Below are 20,179 nucleotides of genomic sequence, written 5' to 3' on the forward strand. Positions count from 1 at the left end.
GATAGTGTATGGAAAAAATAGATATACACTACTGGTCAAAAGTTTTAGAAAACCTACTTATTCAAGGGTTTTTCTTTTCTTTTACTATTTTCTACATTGTAGAATAATAGTGACGACATCAAAACTATGAAATAACACGTATGGAATCATGTAAAAAACTAAAAAGTGTTAAACAATTCTAATATTTTATATTTGAGATTCTTCAAATAGCCACCCTTTGCCTTGAAGACAGCTTTGCATACTCTTGGCATTCTCTCAACCAGCTTCACCTGGAATGCTTTTCCAACAGTCTTGAAGGAGTTCCCACATATGCTGAGCACTTGTTGGCCGCTTTTCTTTCACTCTGCGGTCCGACTCATCCCAAACCATTTCAATTTGGTAGAGGTCGGGGGATTGCGGAGGCCAGGTCATCTGATGCAGCACTCCATCACTCTCCTTCTTAGTAAAATAGCCCTTACACAGCCTGGAGGTGTGTTGGGTCATTGTCCTGTTGAAAAACAAATGATAGTCCCACTAAGCCCAAACCAGATGGGATGGCGTATCGCTGCAGAATGCTGTGGTAGCCATGCTGGTTAAGTGTGCCTTGAATTCTAAATAAATCACAGACAGTGTCACCAGCAAGGCACCCCCACACCATAACACCTCCTCCTCCATGCTTTACGGTGGGAAATACACATGCAGAGATCATCCGTTCACCCACACCGCGTCTCACAAAGACACGGCGGTTGGAACCAAAAATCTCAAATTTGGACTCCAGATCAAAGGACAAATGTCCACCGGTCTAATGTCCATTGATCATGTTTCTTGGCCCAAGCAAGTCTCTTCTTCTTCTTATTGGTGTCCTTTAGTAGTGCTTTCTTTGCAGCAATTCGACCATGAAGGCCTGATTCATGCAGTCTCCTCTGAACAGTTCATGTTGAGATGTGTCTGTGACTTGAACTCTGTGAAGCATTTATTTGGGCTGCAATTTCTGAGGCTGGTAACTCTAATGAACTTATCCTCTGCAGCAGAGGTAACTCTGGGTCTTCCATTCCTGTGGCGGTCCTCATTTGTTTAACACTTTTTTGGTTACTACATGATTCCATATGTGTTATTTCATAGTTTTTATGTCTTCACTATTATTCTACAATGTAGAGAATAGTAAAAATAAAGAAAAACCCTTGAATGAGTAGGTGTTCTAAATGAGTAGTGTATATATTTTTTTAAACGGAAACTCCCGATTTCTTTTCAGATTCACATATGTATAGCTTAGACCCTATTTTACATCACTTAAGGTTTTTGTGTTGTGCCCCCCATCGGTTGAGACATAGCATGCTCTTGAATAGGCCTACAGGGTGGGTGTCGTGTTTTGGCTGATAAATGTAAAGAAAATTGCACTAAAATTGAAATTTCTACTTTCAAATGGTACCACAAAGATGGTTGGAGGTCCACACATCAAATAATGTAGACTTGAATAGGAATATCTGTTGTTTTAAATTATACTGTCAATCATCCATAGGAAACCTATTGAAATCATAGAAATATAGATAATAAAACAGACATGGCCATTTACGTTGGCGTTCGACAGTGGGTGGTAAAATTTTTATTACATTTAAATGGTGTACCAGCTAAATTGCAATGGTCTCAAGTGATTCTAAGAATTCTATTTCTATGATTGAAATTACACCCATTCTGTATTCAATAGCATATTGTGTCTCAACCGATGGACGGCACAACACAAAAACCTCAGATGATGTGAAATAGGGTCTAAGCTACAACATATGTGAATATGAAATAATTGATGTTAAAGGTTTAAAAAGTACATAGTTATTTTATTTTTATATTAAATAAATTATTAAATAATTTGACAACACCGTTTGGAAGCTTTTAAATTATATCAAACACACTGTTTATCTTTTCCAGTGACAAAGAAATGGATGTGTTATGGTATGGTGGGTTATGCAAAATGGGTCAACTTTGAGCACCTTTATCTCCTGAATGTATTTATTTATGTATTTATTTAATGCATTTAGGTCCAAAAAGTCACTTTCTGATCACTTCTTCCATGGGCAAACATGTACGGAAAGTTTAGTTTAAAATCAAAAGGGATGCTGTCAGAAAGTTATTGAATTCAAATGAATTTACCTGTCTACAACTACAGTCGTGGTCAAAAGTTTTGAGAATGACACAAATATAAATTTTCACAAAGTCTGCTGCCTCAGTTTTTATGATGGCAATTTGCATATACTCCAGAATGTTATGAAGAGTGATCAGATGAATTGCAATTAATTGCAAAGCCCCTCTTTGCCATGAAAATGAACTGTAATCCCCAAAAAACATTTCCACTGCATTTCAGCCCTGCCACAAAAGGACCAGCTGACATCATGTCAGTGATTCTCTCGTTAACACAGGTGAGAGTGTTGACAAGGACAAGGCTGGAGATCACTCTGTCATGTTGATTGAGTTAGAATAACAGACTGGAAGCTTTAAAAGGAGGGCGGTGCTTGAAATCATTGTTCTTCCTCTGTTAACCATGGTTACCTGCAAGGAAACACGTGCCGTCATCATTGCTTTGCACAAAAAGGGCTTCACAGACAAGGATATTGCTGCTAGTAAGATTGCACCTAAATCAACCATTTATCGGATCATCAAGAACTTCAAGGAGAGAGGTTCAATTGTTGTGAAGAAGGCGTCAGGGTGCCCAAGAAAGTCCAGCAAGCGCCAGGACCGTCTCCTAAAGTTGATTCAGCTGCGGGATCGGGGCACCACCAGTGCAGAGCTTGCTCAGGAATGGCAGCAGGCAGGTGTGAGTGCATCTACACGCACAGTGAGGCGAAGACTTTTGGAGGAAGGCCTGGTGTCAAGAAGGGAAGCGAGGAAGCCACTTCTCTCCAGGAAAAACATCAGGGACAGACTGATATTCTGCAAAAGGTACAGGGATTGGACCGCTGAGGACTGGGGTAAAGTCATTTTCTCTGATGAATCCCCTTTCCGATTGTTTGGGGCATCCGGAAAAAAGCTTGTCCGGAGAAGACAAGGTGAGCGCTAACATCAGTCCTGTGTCATGCCAACAGTAAAGCATCCTGAGACCATTCATGTGTGGGGTTGCTTCTCAGCCAAGGGAGTGGGCTCACTCACAATTTTGCCTAAGAACACAGCCATGAATAAAGAATGGTACCAACACATCCTCCGAGAGCAACTTCTCCCAACCATCCAAGAACAGTTTGGTGACGAACAAAGCCTTTTCCAGCATGATGGAGCACCTTGCCATAAGGCAAAAGTGATAACTAAGTGGCTCGGGGAACAAAACATCGACATTTTGGGTCCATGGCCAGGAAACTCCCCAGACCTTAATCCCATTGAGAACTTGTGGTCAATCCTCAAGAGGCGGGTGGACAAACAAAAACCCACAAATTCTGACAAACTCCAAGCATTGATTATGCAAGAGTGGGCTGCCATCAGTCAGGATGTGGCCCAGAAGTTAATTGACAGCATGCCAGGGCGGATTGCAGAGGTCTTGAAAAAGAAGGGTCAACACTGCAAATATTGACTCTTTGCATAAACTTAATGTAATTGTCAATAAAAGCCTTTGACACTTATGGAATGCTTGTAATTATACTTCAGTATACCATAGTAACATCTGACAAAAATATCTAAAAACACTGAAGCAGCAAACTTTGTGAAGACCAACACTTGTGTCATTCTCAAAACTTTTGATCACGACTATACATAGTCATCCAAGGCTGCAGTCATACATAAAATACAAAGCAGTTTGGTGACCGACAACAACACAGTATTATTAGCTAGCAGTCCCAATTTGTGAATAAGTACTTTCTGTTTCATTTTCAAATGCAAGACCTTTTAGGACCTTCTGTCAAAAAGAAAGGCATTTGTCCTTGGTTCTACAGTGTGTGTCATGTAACCGCCAGAGAATCCAACCAGAAATTGGGAGGAGGAGGGGGGGGTAAAGATGAGGTTTAGTTGAGACAGGCGGAATGCAGTTAACCTCTAGGACATGAAACATGGGGGACAGTACTGTAGATTGGGATCTGGTCTGGACAGACAGGTTTGTAAAGGTAGTAATTACAGTAATAGCTCACACACCACATCTTCTGGTCACTCTCATCTGATATGACTCATCTCATTATCTACCTTAACATACAAGAAAAAGACAAGTCAGCAAAAATGCAATCTATAGTCCCTAGTGGGATATTACTATATAGACAACGTTTTGACTGGTCTTCATCCAATATCACCTTTAATTGTTGTGGGCATATATCAACTGTGATACTCAACAGTTCATACCTGTTCTGTTCAAAAACGTCTTAGAAAATTATTGGTGGAAAACATTTCAATATGACCACTGGAATTACGTAAATTCAGCATTATACAGTACAATTCCAAAAGTTTTTAAATATGATTGTGACAATAACATTGACTATTCTGGGCATTACAAGGTAAAAAAATTACAACATCCACAGAGGTAGAGTAGCCTATCATGCCTTTTTTAAGTGCATCATGAGTTTGAGAGCAACATGAGAATAAAACAAAACAAAAATACATTAATAATTTCACAAAATAAATTGTAGGAACAAAATGTAGGCTATTTAGGCTATGAACTCAGCTTATTAGCCTACATTTCTATCAACGTTCTTAGTGTAAGAGAGACTGAGAAAAGAGACAATGTGGCATCATAGTATTATATCTGAGAAAATATATATTAGACAGAACATCTTTCTTATATAAATCTAATGCAATATAGAGCTGGATTGAATATAGAGTCTCTCAGTCTCAACTCGACCCATCACCTGCAACACAACCTCTGCTAATGTGTTCAAAAGGAAGGAGACCTTTGCAACACGCACTGACAGCAAGATAAAATGCAAAGCATAACCAGCTGTAAAACACGTTATAGGCCTATATCAATCATTGGAAGGAAAAAAAAACGTACCAATTTGCAATTTCAGATGAGTTGAGATTTAAATGTCCATCACGCACACAGAATCTTTCGCTCTCGCTGTTCCTGACAATCCTCTGAGCACTCAGAGCCACAGCCTCCAAGTGACGTCAAGGAATTACTGTGTGTAGGCTACCGTTTGCCTTTAGTGGGGAAATTGGTTGGACATACAGTTTTTCTAATGAACAGTACATAATAAAAACAGAGTGCAGAACGTGCATAACTGACGCGCAGTTATTGTAGCCTATTTGCCTATGCCTAAAATGCGCACAAGAGAAGCAATCCAGTTCAGTGAAAAATAGGATTTACGCATTTTCAGGACTAGACCGTGGTTCCTCATCATTACTCGTTTTTAAAGATATACATTTAGAATACATCTATAACTCATTAGGCATACGCTAAAGCTAGGCCTAGGCTATATTTTCAACCCCTAAAAAGTTTATTGTAGCCTACGGTCATTCAATAAATAAAATAGTAGGCTATAGTCTATCTTTAAATAATAATAAATAAGTTATCATACTTAGCGTTTTTCATCTATAAGACTTAAATTCGATTGACAAATTACTCAATTTCATTTTGGTTTAGTTTGATTTATTTCATATTTAGGACTCACACAACAGGCTATGAATTGCATTAGGCATAGACCTACATAAGTAGGCTAAACAAACTATAGCCTTCAAAATAAAAACTACAACACCATGGAAACTTGAACCACAGAAAAGGCCTATCTTTATATGTTGCACGCACGCACGCGTTTCTCATTTAGTCGTTGCATGTAGCGATATGCTTCACATTCTCAACAAGGCTTAAAATAATGGTTCCTGCAGTCATTATGATACAAGTTGTTCATCAGCTCCTCCCATGGGGTTTGACTGTCTAAAACCTTGAGAACATCTCCCTCTGTTGGAAAAAAAATGCTGGTAGCCTAGGCTGAAATGCAGAAAAACCGTTTGCTTGTCAATCACTACATGATCTGCCTTTGTAAGGTAACTGACAATTCTTTGTAATATTTTAATAGAGCAGTGGCGATTTTAGCATGTACATCTTGGTAGGGAGAACTAAAAAAAATTGTTGGGGATGCATGCCAGCAAAGCCACTACACAACACAACAAAACACAACACTAAACATTACATTAATTTCACTATAAAGGTGACAAACTGTGCCCACAAACTGTTAGGGCCTACATAAAGCTGTCCCAACAGCAGAGTCCCAACAGCAGTCCCAACACCTTACCACTGCTACACCTGGCTATCAGCGGAGCCTTGTCTGGCAGCGAAACAGTTCATTCAGCCTAATTTACTGCCTTTAAAAAACATAGCTGATATGGCTGACTTGCTTAAACAAATGTGGTTTCTACTGACAATTGAGATGTACAAACTATGGCATAAGGGGACGACAAGCGGAGAAGAGGCAATCCGTAATTACGACTAAGACATTAATGAGCGAGCTAGGACGGACGTAGTCAATATAACTACAGTGGGGGAAAAAAGTATTTAGTCAGCCACCAATTGTGCAAGTTCTCCCACTTAAAAAGATGAGAGAGGCCTGTAATTTTCATCATAGGTACACGTCAACTATGACAGACAAATTGAGAAAAAAAAATCCAGAAAATCACATTGTAGGATTTTTTATGAATTTATTTGCAAATTATGGTGGAAAATAAGTATTTGGTCACCTACAAACAAGCAAGATTTCTGGCTCTCACAGACCTGTAACTTCTTCTTTAAGAGGCTCCTCTGTCCTCCACTCGTTACCTGTATTAATGGCACCTGTTTGAACTTGTTATCAGTATAAAAGACACCTGTCCACAACCTCAAACAGTCACACTCCAAACTCCACTATGGCCAAGACCAAAGAGCTGTCAAAGGACACCAGAAACACAATTGTAGACCTGCACCAGGCTGGGAAGACTGAATCTGCAATAGGTAAGCAGCTTGGTTTGAAGAAATCAACTGTGGGAGCAATTATTAGGAAATGGAAGACATACAAGACCACTGATAATCTCCCTCGATCTGGGGCTCCACGCAAGATCTCACCCCGTGGGGTCAAAATGATCACAAGAACGGTGAGCAAAAATCCCAGAACCACACGGGGGACCTAGTGAATGACCTGCAGAGAGCTGGGACCAAAGTAACAAAGCCTACCATCAGTAACACACTACGCCGCCAGGGACTCAAATCCTGCAGTGCCAGACGTGTCCCCCTGCTTAAGCCAGTACATGTCCAGGCCCGTCTGAAGATTGCTAGAGTGCATTTGGAGGATCCAGAAGAGGATTGGGAGAATGTCATATGGTCAGATGAAACCAAAATAGAACTTTTTGGTAAAAACTCAACTCGTCGTGTTTGGAGGACAAAGAATGCTGAGTTGCATCCAAAGAACACCATACCTACTGTGAAGCATGAGGGTGGAAACATCATGCTTTGGGGCTGTTTTTCTGCAAAGGGACCAGGACGACTGATCCGTGTAAAGGAAAGAATAAATGGGGCCATGTATTCATTTTGAGTGAAAACCGCCTTCCATCAGCAAGGGCATTGAAGATGAAACGTGGCTGGGTCTTTCAGCATGACAATGATCCCAAACACACCGCCCGGGCAACGAAGGAGTGGCTTCGTAAGAAGCATTTCAAGGTCCTGGAGTGGCCTAGCCAGTCTCCAGATCTCAACCCCATAGAAAATCTTTGGAGGGAGTTGAAAGTCTGTGTTGCCCAGCGACAGCCCCAAAACATCACTGCTCTAGAGGAGATCTGCATGGAGGAATGGGCCAAAATACCAGCAACAGTGTGTGAAAACCTTGTGAAAACTTACAGAAAACATTTGACCTGTGTCATTGCCAACAAAGGGTATATAACAAAGTATTGAGTAACTTTTGTTATTGACCAAATACTTTTTTTCCACCATAATTTGCAAATAAATTCATAAAAAATCCTACAATGTGATTTTCTGGATTTTTTTTCTCATTTTGTCTGTCATAGTTGACGTGTACCTATGATGAAAATTACAGGCCTCTCTCATCTTTTTAAGTGGGAGAACTTGCACAATTGGTGGCTGACTAAATACTTTTTTCCCCACTGTATTTGTTCAGCACTTTTGAAATGTACAGCGAAGGAATTCAGAACATGGGCCGTTCTTACAGTGTTCTCCCTGTACACCAAGTCAGAATCGTAGGATAAATAAAGGGGGCATATATATAAGCAGACAATTAAAGCTCTTACAATATTTGACGATTACATTTCTCTAAAACAGGTTATAGGCTACATGTGCACAATCAAGTCAGAACAGTAGGCGAAATTAAGAGGGTGAGGCACATGGGCTACTAATAGCTTACTACACAACATACACTTAGTATTACTTTCTTAGCTACAGTATACATATCTCCCTGGCATATTACATAATGAAAAAGAGACCCTTAAACCCAGAATTGGGACCACACACCCACTCCACTGAATAGCAGGCTAGTGATTGTTTTGCAACGCTTGCAGTTAGCCACTGATTCCTTCCAAACCACTCATTATTGAATTTGCGATTTCCAACTTGTTGTATAATGTTGATGTCCAATGGCCGATGAGCACCGATACGTTTTATCTATAATTTCTCTTCATTATTTCTCTTCATATGATAAGGATTAAAAAGGATTTGCCAGTAGATTGTCGACTTCATTCATGATGATGACTGCTAACTAAGATTTTGAAAGTATGATGTTGACATGATCAGTCCAATCAAAGCTACTGTAGATATAACGTGATTTGACCTCATTGTATTTGTGGCCAATGACCTTGAGCCTTCTTAGATGGGCACATCTAATGTAACTCTATGGTAGCACCCAAGGGGCTTGAATTTTCGAGCTCCACACTTAGATTTGTCAGTGACGTAGTGTCCCCATAAGTGACAGAACACTGAGCCAATCACGGGGCAACTAGAGAATATTACCAACCCCTACGCTCCATATTTTCCACTGGCTGCCCCACCACCACAGAAAGCACTGAGCTAGGCTGAAACACCTGCATTTTGGAGCTGCCTTACTCAAGAAAGCAAAAAAGAGACCATGTTTGTATGCAGCTTTATTAACTCAATGATTTTTAATATTTTTTTTTACATTGTTTGCAAACTGATATGTGACACGAATTAATGCCAAAATAACATGCAAAATAGGCAAACCAAAACATTTAGCTAAAAATGTGGGGCGTGCGCGTTCGTGCAAGTAAAAAAACATGTTGACTTACCCTACTTGTAGAGAAACCCCAATGCCTTCCTCCTCTCTTTCATGTTGACGAAACAGACTATCACTCTGTCTTACAGTACACATGTTAATTTTTTGTTGTCCTAGGCAACATGGCTAAAATGCTTGTTCGCTAGCCTAACTTCCATTCATGGGCAACGTTAGCAAGTTAACGTTATCCTTCTACATACTGTACTTCCATACACTCAGGCAAGCGCCACAACAATGTATGAATTAATGGTTGGATCAGAATCGCCGTTATAATCATTGGCCAGTACGGAGAATTAAGTAAAATCATAAGTCCAAATCCCTATCTCCATCCATGGCTAGTTTAGGAAAGCGCCAATTTTAGCTAGCTGGCCAGCTAGCCACTGGAGGACAACAACACAATGAGATGCAACAATTCCAATGTTTCTGTCAATATCCTATGCTCTCAATGGGATTTGATAGGAGTGACGCCAAATCCAAGCTGGCTTTGACACTTTTTTTTGGTATGCCAGGACCATTCACAGTTGAGCTCGCTCAGTTTAGCTCAACGCTGATTGGCAAATTTTTTATACTTTTTTTGTCAAGGGAAGTCAGATGCTCACTGGCTTCCCTTGCATTCAATGCCACAGGCGGCAACAATGTCATACTAGTTTGGACCAGACAGCATCAGATAGGAGGCCTACACGTAGAGAGACCGAGGGGTGCTTTTTCGCTCGCTTGGAAGCTTTCTTCTGTGAGTTACATTCAGCCTCTTGTGAATTGAAGGAACATTATGAAACACAGAGAGACGAAAGATACATTTTTGGGGGAAGCCTGGCTTACCTTGGAATCCATGAATACACGCCACTGCTACCTATCCCCTTATTTAGGCTAGTGCCAAACACAGATTGCGCTTTCAAGTGCATTCCTACTGCTATACATGTTCCACAGTTCTTATACAAAATATCATATGTGGCTAGAAATGTTAACCATGTTTATTAGAGTGTAAAGTTACATTGTAGGCCTATCGCTGACCTGTAGCCTCTAGGCCAGGGATAATCAACTAGATTCAGCTGCGGGATGATTTTTTCTTGAGCTGGAACATAATTACAAATAATTTGAATCTAGTTGATGATCCCTGGCCTAGAGGCTACAGGTCAACAATATATATATTTAAGCAATAAGGCCCGAGGGGGTGCGGTATATGGCCAATATACAATGGCTAAGCGCTGTTCTTATGCGCGACGCAATAAGGAGTGCCTGGATACAGCCCTTAGCCGTGGTATATTGGCCATATACCACAAACCCCGGTCAACTGTAAGTGCTGTTATTGTGAAGTGGAAAAGTCTAGGAGCGAAGTGGTCGGCCACACAAGCTCACAGAAAGGGACAGCCGAGTGCTGAAGCGCGTAAAAATCATCTGTCCTCGGTTGCAACACTCCCTACTGAGTTCCAAACTGCCTCTGGAAGCAACGTCAGCACAAGAACTGTTCGTCGGGAGCTTCATGAAATGGGTTTCCATTGCCGAACAGCCGCACACAAGCATCGGCCGGAGTGGTGTAAAGCTCGCCGACATTGGACTCTGGAGCAGTGGAAACGCGTTCTCTGGAGTGATGAATCATGCTTCATCATCTGGCAGTCCAAAGGACTAATCTGGTTTTGGCGGTTGCCAGGAGAACGCTCCCTGCCCAAATGCATAGGACTCTCAGACCATGAGAAATAAGATTCTCTGGTCTGATGAAACCAAGATTGAACTCTGGCCTGAATGCCAAGAGTCACATCTGGAGGAAACCTGGCCCCATCCCAACGGTGAAGTATGGTGGTGACAACATCATGCTGTGGGGATGTTTTTCAGCGGCAGGGACTGGGAGACCAGTCAGGATCGAGGCACACAGCCAAGACAACGCAGGAGTGGCTTTGGGACAAGTCTCTGAATGTCCTTGAGTGGCCCAGCCAGAGCCTGGACTTGGACCTGATCAAACATCTCTGGAGAGACCTGAAAGTTGCTGTGCAGCGACGCTCCCCATCCAACCTGACAGAGCTTAGCTTGCAGAGAGGAATGGGAGAAACTCCCCAAATATAGGTGTGCCAAGCTTGTAGCATTATACCCAAGAAGACTCGAGGCTGTAATCGCTGTCAAAGGTGCTTCAACAAAGTACTGAGTGTGTGATATTTCCGTTTTTTATTTTTAATAAATTAGCAAAGATTCCTACAAACCTGTTTTTGCTTTGTCATTATGTGGTATTGATTTAGGATTGATGAGGGAAAAATACAATTTAATCAATTTTAGAATAAGGCTGTAATGTAACAAAATGTGGAAAAAGTCAATGGGTCTGAATACTTTCCGAATGCACTGTATATACACTGAACCAAAATACAAACACAACATGCAACCATTTCAAAGATTTTACTGAGTTACAGTTCATATAAATTCATTAGGCCCTAGTTTATGGATTTTACATGACTGGGAATACAGATGTGCATCTGTTGGTCACAAATACCTTTACAAAAATGGTAGTGGTGTGGATAAGAAAACCAGTCAGTATCTGGTGTGACCACCATTTGCCTCATGCAGCGCGACACATCTCCTTTGCATAGAGTTGATCAGGCTGTTGATTGTGGCCTGTGGAATGTTGTCCCACTCCTCTTCAATGGCTGTGCGAAGTTGCTGGATATTGGCGGGAACTGGAACATGCTGTCGTACACATCAATCTAGAGCATACAAAACATGCTTAATTGGTGGTGACATGTCTGGAAAGTATGTTGGGACATTTTCAGCTTCCAGGAAATCTGTACAGATCCTTACGACATTGGGCCATGTATTATCCCGCAAGTGAAGAAGCCTGATGTGGAGGTCCTGGGTTGGCGTGGTTACACATGGTCTGCTGTCGTGAGGTTGGTTGGACGTACTGCCAAATTCTCTAAAACGATGTTGGAGGTGGCTTATGGTAGAGAAATTAACATTCAATTATCTGGCAACAGCTTTGGTGGACATTCCTGCAGTCAGCATGCCAATTGCATGCTCCTTCAAAACTTGAGACATCTGTGGCATTGTGTTGTGTGACAAAACTGCACATTTTAGAGTGGTCGTTTATTGTCCCCGGCACAAGGTGCACCTGTGTAATGATCATGCTGTTTAATAAGCTTATTGATATGCCACACCTGTCAGGTGGATGGATTATCTTGGCAAATGAGAAATGCTCACTAACAGGGATGTAAACAAATTTGTGGCCAAAATCTGAGAGATATACGCTTTTTGTGCGTATGGAAAATTTCCAGGATCTTTATTTCACCTCATGAAACATGGGACCAACGCTTTACATGTTGCGTTTATATTTTTGTAAAGCATATACTGTATATTCGGCCCATGGGCCGCCAGTTGGGGAACCTTGATCTATGCCACTCACCACCACAGATTGTTTGTGGACTGATTGAAAAAGCACACAGCACGATGATCACCTCTTAACCATAGACAGTCAGTTGCATGTGCTCAGTGCGATCGAGGGCGGTGCTGTTGCCATATCAAGTAGTGATTTAGCCAGTCAAGATGCTCTCAGTGGTGCAGCTGTATAACTTATTGAAGAGTTGAGGGCCCATGCCAAACCTTTTCAACTTCCTGAGGGGGAAGGTTGGAATAATACTGTGAAATTGTGAAATTGTGAAAATGATGATAATGCTTTTTTTAGTGTAAGAGCTGTTTGAAAAGAGCCTGAAATTTCAGCCAGTTTTGGTGGGATGGAGTTTTGGCCTGCCTGGTGACATCTCCAGGCGTTATTAGTTAATAGACCAAAAAGAAAGAGAGTTCCAACATTTTAGTTTCCCCTCCCCACCCAGACCACTCCCAGACAGTCCTGGTAGGTTGTCTATATGGACAGGTTAGAAACCTGATGTTAAAGTGTGATGACACATCACATAATGTTTCTACGTGCAACAGAGACACATTAAAATAGCAAGAATTTACACTGTCATTCAGAAATAAATACATTACCATTTGATTTTGTCTTTGAATTATGTCTATGCATATGGCTCCCCACATTGTTTTGCAGGCTTATGGTTAGAAGCATTTGAACCAGGGACCATGAAGTTAGGCCAGCCTTTCTCAAACATTTTATTTTGCCAGTGACCATCAAGGCATGGCCTTCTTCCTCTGGGGACCGCTTTGGTAAAAAATAATTGACAATCGCTTCTTTATAAAAACAAATTGTATTTAATTAATTTTTATTTTACACTAAATTAACAAATGATGTATTTACTTGGCTTAATTTATGGTTTGTCTGTCTGTCTGTGTTGTACTCATGGGCAGTGTCTCTCTCTGCTTTCTTCATTTTTTATTTATTTTTTATTTTTTATTTTTCACCTTTATTTAACCAGGTAAGCCAGTTGAGAACAAGTTCTCATTTACAACTGCGACCTGGCCAAAATAAAGCAAAGCAGTGCGATAAAAACAACAACACAGAGTTACATATGGGGTAAAAAAACATAAAGTCAAAAAATACAACAGAAAATATATATACAGTGTGTGCAAATGTAGCAAGTTATGGAGGTAAGGCAATAAATAGGCTATAGTGCAAAATAATTACAATTAGTATTAACACTGGAATGCTAGATGTGCAAGAGATTATGTGCAAATAGAGATACTGGGGTGCAAAAGAGCAAAATAAATAGCAATATAGGGATGAGGTAGTTGGGTGGGCTAATTTCAGATGGGCTGTGTACAGGTGCAGTGATCGGTAAGGTGCTCTGACAACTGATGCTTAAAGTTAGTGAGGGAGATAAGAGTCTCCAGCTTCAGAGATTTTTGCAATTCGTTCCAGTCATTGGCAGCAGAGGACTGGAAGGAATGGCGGCCAAAGGAGGTGTTGGCTTTGGGAATGACCAGTGAGATATACCTGCTGGAGCGCAGACTACGGGTGGGTGCTGCTATGGTGACCAAGGAGCTAAGATAAGGCAGGGATTTGCCTAGCAGTGATTTATAGATGGCCTGGAGCCAGTGGGTTTGACGACGAACATGTAGTGAGGACCAGCCAACAAGAGCGTACAGGTCACAGTGGTGGGTTGTGTATGGGGCTTTGGAGACAAAACGGATGGCACTGTGATAGACTACATCCAATTTGCTGAGTAGAGTGTTGGAGGCTATTTTGTAAATGACATCGCCGAAGTCAAGGATCGGTAGGATAGTCAGTTTTACGAGGGCATGTTTGGCAGCATGAGTGAAGGAGGCTTTGTTGCGAAATAGGAAGCCGATTCTAGATTTAACTTTGGATTGGAGATTCTTAATGTGAGTCTGGAAGGAGAGTTTACAGTCTAACCATACACCTAGGTATTTGTAGTTGTCCACATACTCTAGGTCAGACCCGTCGAGAGTGGTGATTCTAGTCGGGTGGGCGGGTGCCAGCAGCGTTCGATTGAAGAGCATGCATTTAGTTTTACTAGTGTTTAAGAGCAGTTGGAGGCTACTGAAGGAGTGTTGTATGGCATTGAAGCTCGTTTGGAGGTTTGTTAACATAGTGTCCAATGAAGGGCCAGATGTATACAAAATGGTGTCGTCTGTGTAGAGGTGGATCTGAGAGTCACCAGCAGCAAGAGCGACATCATTGATATACACGGAGAAAAGAGTCGGCCCAAGAATTGAACCCTGTGGCACCCCCATAGAGACTGCCATAGGTCCAGACAACAGGCCCTCCGATTTGACACATTGAACTCTGTCTTCAAGGTATGTATGTATGTACAGTTGAAGTCGGAAGTTTACATACACCTTAGCCAAATACATTTAACATCAGTTTTTCACACAATTCCTGACATTTAATCCTAGTAAAAATTCCCTGTTTTAGGTCAGTTAGGATCACCACTTTATTTTAAGAATGTGAAATGTCAGAATAATAGTAGAGATAATTATTTATTTCAGCTTTTGTTTCTTTCATCACATTCCCAGTGGGTCAAAAGTTTACATACACTCAATTAGTATTTGGTAGCATTGCCTTTAAATTGTTTAACTTGGGTCAAACGTTTTGGGTAGCCTTCCGCAAGCTTCCCACAATAAGTTGGGTGAATGTTGGACAATTCCTCCTGACAGAGCTGGTGTAACTGAGTCAGGTTTGTAGGCCTCCTTGCTCGCACACGCTTTTTCAGTACTGCCCACAAATGTTCTATAGGATTGAGGTCAGGGCTTTGTGATGGCCACTCCAATTCCTTGACTTTGTTGTCCTTAAGCCATTTTGCCACAACTTTGGAAGTATGCTTGGGGTCATTTTTCATTTGGAAGACCCATTTGCGACCAAGCTTTAACTTCCTGACTGATGTCTTGAGATGTTGCTTCAACATATCCACATAATTTTCCTTCCTCATGATGCCATCTATTTTGTGAAGTGCACCAGGCCCTCCTGCAGCAAAGCACCCCCACAGCATGATGCTGCCACCCGCGTGCTTCACGGTTGGGATGGTGTTCTTCAGCTTGCAAGTGACCCCCTTTTTCCTCCAAACATAACGATGGTCATTATGGCCAAACAGTTCTATTTTTGTTTCATCAGACCAGAGGACATTTCTCCAAAAAGTATGATCTTTGTCCCCATGTGCAGTTGCAAACCGTAGTCTGGGTTTTTTTATGGTAGTTTTGGAGCAGTGGCTTCTTCCTTGCTGAGCGGCCTTTCAGGTTATGTCGATATAGGACTCGTTTTACTGTGGATATAGATACTTTTGTACCTGTTTCCTCCAGCATCTTCACAAGGTCCTTTGCTGTTGTTCTGGGATTGATTTGCACTTTTTGCACCAAAGTACGCGTCTCCTTCCTGAGCGATATGACGGCTGCGTGGTCCCATGGTGTTTATACTTGCGTACTATTGTTTGTACAAATGAACGTGGTACCTTCAGGCGGTTGGAAATTGCTCCCAAGGATGAACCAGACTTGTGGAGGTCTACAATTTGGCTGTGGAGGTCTTGGCTGATTTCTTTTGATTTTCCCATGATGTCAAGCAAAGAGGCACTGAGTTTGAAGGTAGGCCTTGAAATACATCCACAGGTACACCTCAAATTGACTCAAATTATGTCAATTAGCCTATCAGAAGCTTCTAAAGCCATGACATAATTTTCTGGAATTTTCCAAGCTGTTTAAAGGCACAGTCAATTTAGTGTATGTTAACTTCTGACCCAATGGAATTGTGATTCAGTGAATTATGAGTGAAATAATCTGTCTGTAAACAATTGTTGGAAAAATTACTTGTGTCATGCACAAAGTAGATGTCCTAACCGACTTGCCAAAACTATAGTTTGTTAACAAGAAATGTGTTGAGTGGTTGAAAAACAAGTTTTAATGACTCCAACCTAAGTGTATGTGAACTTCCGACATCAACTGTATGTCTGTCTGTCTGTCTGTCTGTCTGTCTGTCTGTCTGTCTGTCTGTCTGTCTGTCTGTCTGTCTGTCTGTCTGTTGTACTCATGGCTGTCTGTCTCTGTGCTTTCTCCATGGGCTGTCTTCAGGGGATGTCTGTCTGTATGGGCTGTCTTCAGGGGCTGTCAGTCTATAAATGACAAAACAATACAAATATATTTTAGTCATTATACACAATCACATTACCTGTGTTGTCAATAAAAACAATGTAACAACTGAATCTTTATAAACAAATAACAGTCTTTCATTCTATGGAAATATACATTATTAAAAATATATTTAGAATAATACAAGATGTTTATCTCACCAAACCACAGAGGGAAGGAGGAGAGGGACACTCAATGTGTTTTTAACAGCCAATCTGCTGCGATATTTAGATTTTGTTGCAGGAAGAGTGGAGAAGCTGGTCTCACGTAAATAGGTAGAATTAAAGGGGATTAACGTCTTCACTGCCATCTCGCTGAGTTGCGGGTATTATCAGCTGCTGAACAGCCAGAATGTGGAAAGCCGCATCTCATTCAAACGAGCGCGCAGACCTCGGTCACAGGTCAGCTCTATTAGTTCATCTTCAAGAACCGGTGACAAGATGTGAGTCTCTTCAGTGCTGGTGAACGGATTACGCATCCACTGCTTTCCCGGGCGTGGATCGGATTGTGAGGGGAAGTAATCCTCGAATTTGAGCAGAGTTTGTCTCAGATATGACCCCATCGATTTACGCATATTATCCATGTCTACATCACCCTCGTCCGTCAGAGTTGAGAATAGAGAGAGCATATCGAAAATGCCTCTATCCACTGAAAGGGGTAATTTTGTCATTAGCTTGGAAAACGTCACTTGCGCGTCCCTGCATGGATAGGTTGAGCAGCAGTCCCGTCCTACAGAGCCCGATATAACGGTCCCATCGTAATCCATGTCCCGTTATGTAGGCCTACTCGTTCAGAACACGGAATATTTCACCTGCAGTTGTATTCTGAGGCAACTCTTTGCACAAATAAATTCTTAAGCGTTCTTAGCGTTTATATACAAGAATTGGGCATCTGAAATGTCAGTCGTCTCATCTAATTGGATCGCAAACCAATTAGATGTGCGGGGTCTGTCTAAAACCTGGGATTCAACATCATATATGAGATGGGGATGCTTTATTTCTAAATGTCTGCGCATTTTCGATGGCTTCATAGCATCGTTGCTGAGGCAAATCTGACAGACCGGTATTGTCGGGCAGCTTTCATTTGAAACAAATCCTGGGAGAGAGAGAGAGCGAGCGTGCAGGCTGCAGCTGCAGGGCTAGCTAGTGTGTGTGTGTGTGTGCGTGTTATGTGTAGCTATATTTCCTCATTGCAACACAATTTGTTTACTGCAGTCTAGGTTTAAAATATATCACATCTTCAACCTAGACATGGGGCGGCAGGTAGCCTGGCGGGTAGGAGCGTTGGGCCCCGAGATGACAAGGTAGAAATCTGTCGTTCTGCCCCTGAGCAAGGGCGACGAAGACGTGGATGTCGATTAAGGCAGCCCTCCGCACCTCTCTGATTCAGAGGGGTTGGGTTGAATGCGGAAGACACATTTCAGTTGAATGCATTCAGTTATACAACTGACTAGGTATCCCCCTTTCCCTTTCCCTAGACTGCATCATGCATAGTTCAGCACATTGCGCAAGTAGGCCTATGGCAAGTATTTATTTGATTCAAATATGCTGCAGACAACCAATCATATTCAAGACAAATATGCCACAGACCTGCAAGCATTCCTCCACAGAGTGGCGCAGGTCCACCGACCTGGGTTTGAGAAAGGCTGAGTTAGGCTACATGATAAGCACAGGGCAGGTTCTTGCCATTCTGCCGCCCTAGGCAGACCAAACAAATCAGGTTCATTTTCGGTTCTGAATGAAAGTTGAAAATACTTATTTTCCGGATGTTGAAAATTCATATTTTCCAGATATTGAAAATATGTGTTTTCAGGATGTTGAAATCAGGCTCATTTTTGGTTCTGAATGAACGTTGAAAATAAAATTATAGACATCTATGTTTGGGCCAAATCAAGGCTGGTCCAGACCGGACAAAATCTTAACCAAATATAGACGTCTTTGATTGGTTCAGATTTGGTCCAGACTGGAACAAAAATCAATGTCCATGGATGTGGAAATCAAGGCTGGTCCGGACTGCACCAAAAAAAGACTGCGTCGGTCGGTGCTTACTAGGGTGTAGCCTACGTTGTTGCCTGAAATTGAATTTTGCCCATCTATGTGGTAAGCCTCCGTTTGCAAAACACCAACAAAAATAAGTCCAAAAGACGTGCTTACTGGGGTGTAGCCTACCATGTCGGCCCACAATGGAATTTAATGAATCCATGTGGTAGGCACACCGTTTGTAAAACAGGCCGTTGCATTGGCTTTACTAGTCCTGATTCCTGTGACTAATCAATTTGGCCATTTAAGCTCTGAAATCAGCTACCCAACTTTATCAGAAGTTATCGTGAGCCTATTTGCAATGTGTTTACACAGCAGGACATGCAGAAGTATTTTATTTTTTGCTATGATCAGCTTGTCAAATTTTTTTTTGACAGATACAAACTTGAAACCACTGATCATGACAATGGGGTGAAACTCCTAGACAACAGTTGTGATTGTCCATTCCATATTGTCCATTTTACTTTGATCTGTCCTGTTTTTAGGATATGTTGTTTGTTAACATGACATAACATTTTTTAGGTTAGGCTATTTGATCCGAGAAACCTGCATGATGTAAAAAGTGTCCGTCTCTTTACATTGTCATACATTTTATCTCCAGCCTGTAGGCTACAAAAAAGGCCACATACTCTTTCTACCATATCCTATATCTGCTACATGATTTATGTTAGAATTTTTTTTTTGGACGGAACGTTGGTGGAGCCCGCAGCGATGCGTCTCTCAAACAACAGCACCCTGGTGAGGCGCGCTGGGAATGGACAAGCAGAACATTTTGCGCCCCTGCCTTTGACAAAGTGGGCACTGCTTATCACAGGGCGGCATCAACGCTCACCCCAAAAGCCCATATGCCACTGTTTGAGAGAAATTGACATTGTTTTTGGGCAGAATTATGTGAGGTTTTGTGTTGTTGTTGGAGGTGCGTCTTTGCCAGTTTAGCTAAGAAAATAACACACTTGTCAGTCAGACTTTTAACTGTGTGTGCCATACATTTCCAGACTTTTTGGCAGAGGTATCCCTAGGCTACTCACGCACAATGAGGAAATGCTACACTTCTTTCCTTCTGTTGAGAAGTGAACCTTGCCCATGCACAAACTCCTATGCAAACCGGGGGTTTACACTGTTGAGTGCTGACACCAAGAGGGCTGACAACAGTGTAGATGAATTGGAAACCTCTATTTGATCTTGAAGTTTGACTGGGTGGCAGTCTGAATGGCTAGACAAAGCAGGATGTATTTGCCTTCTTTTGAATGGGATTTGGCCGGGGCTCCTTATGTTGAATTGACATTGACATTTCTATTGTAAAGAGGGGCGTGCTTGAGCTGGGCCCTGCAACATGTTGTCATCATCATGATCGCGCGCTCAACAACCCAGCCTGGGTAAACACCCGGTAAACTCCAAATGGTCTATGGTGGTTAACTCCTTCAACGCGCCTCAAGTGGGGCTCATGCGCAGTGCTTGACATTTCAAAGTTGATTCTCCGGGTGTTTGAAC

The 20,179-nt window shown here is 41.8% G+C and overlaps 1 protein-coding gene across 2 annotated transcripts in view; it reads right to left on the reverse strand.

Moving 5' to 3' along the window:
* greb1l (GREB1 like retinoic acid receptor coactivator) overlaps positions 1-5,019 on the reverse strand; it is a 96,544-nt gene extending 91,525 nt beyond the window's left edge. Inside the window, exon 1 of one of the 2 annotated variants that reach the window (XM_084183516.1) lies at positions 4,931-5,019. The gene's annotated coding sequence lies outside the window, so the exon portion shown is untranslated. The remainder of the gene's footprint in view (positions 1-4,930) is intronic. The other variant, XM_084183518.1, reaches the window with a different exon arrangement.
* Positions 5,020-20,179: the final 15,160 nt, after the last annotated feature.

This window comes from Coregonus lavaretus (genome assembly GCF_964263955.1).
Source record: "Coregonus lavaretus genome assembly, chromosome: 19".
Taxonomy (NCBI): Eukaryota; Metazoa; Chordata; class Actinopteri; order Salmoniformes; family Salmonidae; genus Coregonus; species Coregonus lavaretus.